Source organism: Haliaeetus leucocephalus, unplaced genomic scaffold (genome assembly GCF_000737465.1).
Source record: "Haliaeetus leucocephalus isolate CR32 unplaced genomic scaffold, Haliaeetus_leucocephalus-4.0 Scaffold626, whole genome shotgun sequence".
Lineage (NCBI taxonomy): Eukaryota > Metazoa > Chordata > Aves > Accipitriformes > Accipitridae > Haliaeetus > Haliaeetus leucocephalus.
This window is the reverse complement of record NW_010973062.1, coordinates 2,449,957-2,452,045: the sequence shown is the minus strand read 5'-3', so window position 1 is coordinate 2,452,045 and position 2,089 is coordinate 2,449,957.

Sequence of the window (2,089 nt, the reverse complement as noted above, 5' to 3'; positions counted from 1 at the left end):
CCCCCCCTTGCCCCCACCCCCGCCCCCCCCCCCCCCCCCCGCATCCCGCGTACCGCCGGCACACACAACCACGCTCCCGCATTCACACACACACCACGCAAGTGCCTAATCAGGCAGGGAGAAGTTCAAAGGCAGGTTCTTTGAAATTCAAACTACTGCTTTTATGGTACATCAACATGGAGCGTTAGGATTGCTATGGCAATGAGCGCAGCAAAAGCAAGCTGCATTTAAAATAGTCCACCTCGATTCGAGACACTCTATTAAGATACAGTTGCACTGACCTTTAGTTTCATGCCGTGTTAGCGCAGTCAATTTTCGCTTCATCAGAACGTCTCATATTTTTTTGGCCTCTCTCCCAACTCCCCCCCACCTTCCCTCCCCTTTTTTAGGACCCCCCCCAACTTCAGCAGATAAACAAACAAACAAATAAGCGGGGAAGAAGCTCCATCTCCAGCTCTTCTCCTCCTCCTCCTCTGCCCCCCTCTTTTTTTTTTTCCCCCCACCTAAGCACTTTTATTTGCAGAGCGATTGTTCTTTGTTTATTTAATACAAGTACTGTGTGAATGGTGAAAAATAAACACGATGAAAAATAACCAAACAGATGATTCCGCCAAGTGAAAAAGCCCGGACTTAATAAAAGTGCGAAGCAGTCACCGTTGAATGAGAAATCCTTTGAAGTGGAACTTATTATAGGAAGAATACTTTTTGGTTTCCCTAACGACGCTGCTGAATTGAAAGGGCTCGCCTTTGTCAACGATTTGTTCTCCTTTGCCGGGATGCCCGCAGAAATTACTTACATGGGCTGCCTTAACATGCAGCCTGCAAATCAGTAACTTCCCAGCTCAGACTCGCAGACGCCGCTCTCCTAAGGACAAAAAGAAGTCAGGAGGAAAACACCCCAACCTTTCACTCAGCCTCTTATTTTTTTTTGGGGGGGGGGGCAGAGGGAGAAAAAGGGGTTTGGGACGAGGGGGGGGGAGAGGCGGGGGGGTATAGGCCCCCGAGGTCCCCCCCCGAAGCCCTCGCCCCCCGCCCCGGGCAGGCAGCCGGAGTGGGACCGACCGCTCCTCCGCTCCGTCCCGGTCCCGGTGGGAGCTGGGCGGGGGGGAGGGCTCCTCCGGGAGAGCCGTGTCTCCCCCCCCCGCTTCCCCCTTTTTTTCTCCTCTGCCAAGTGATTTTCCCAGGCAGAGACATATTTAATAAGGGTCGTTTATTACGAAGGCGCTTTGAAGGGTCGCCCCTGAAGCCCTGTGTCCATTAAAAACATGGAGGTGACATTTAAACCTCGTTTTAAAGGAGCTCTGGGGTAGTTCAATGAAAGGCAACTCGTTTGTCTTATGAGCTTGGAAACAACCTCCCTTCTTCTCCTTTTGACCACATGGCATAACTCAAAAACAATAGTTCAAAAGTAAAATGGCATCGTGGTGTTCAGCCTCAGACAGGCACCCATCTAGCAGGAGAGAAAAGGGATAGTCCATAACACAATGTGCTTTTTGTGTCCGACTCTGTCACAAGGATTTCGTTGTTTGCTTTAGAGGCTGCGCCTGTTATACTTTCTTGAAAGTGCTTGTGTTAAACAAGAGTTATAAGTCATCCAAAACAACAAACATTTTGATTTTCTTTGCCTAAAGGGTTTTCCCTGGCCGTGGGCACCGTGAAAAAATAATGTACTTGCTGAGAAAGGAGCACCAGTAGTAGCATTACAAGCACAGTGCATTAAATATTGAATGACACGAGGGAAAAAAAAAAAAAGAGCTTGTCGAGGGGCACTCAGCCTTAAAGTCTTTCTTCAACTTTGTCTTCAGTGCCTGTTGGACTATTTAAGATGGTGTTAATTAAGGGCTGCATCTGATTCCACTAGCCCCCAGCTTTGTCTCTTTGCAGCGCTCCCGTCAATAGCCCCTCTCAACCGGGAGCTTTCCCCACACGTTGGTTTAGTGGTGCATGTGTCACTTCTTATTTCGAGGCTGAAGAGAAACCCGGATCGTGCATTAAGGGCAACGGGGAGATAGTCATCAAGCGGTATTGTAGGGCCGGGGGGGACGGCGGGGCAGGGGCAGGGGCAGCAGGAGGAGGAGGAGGAGGAGGA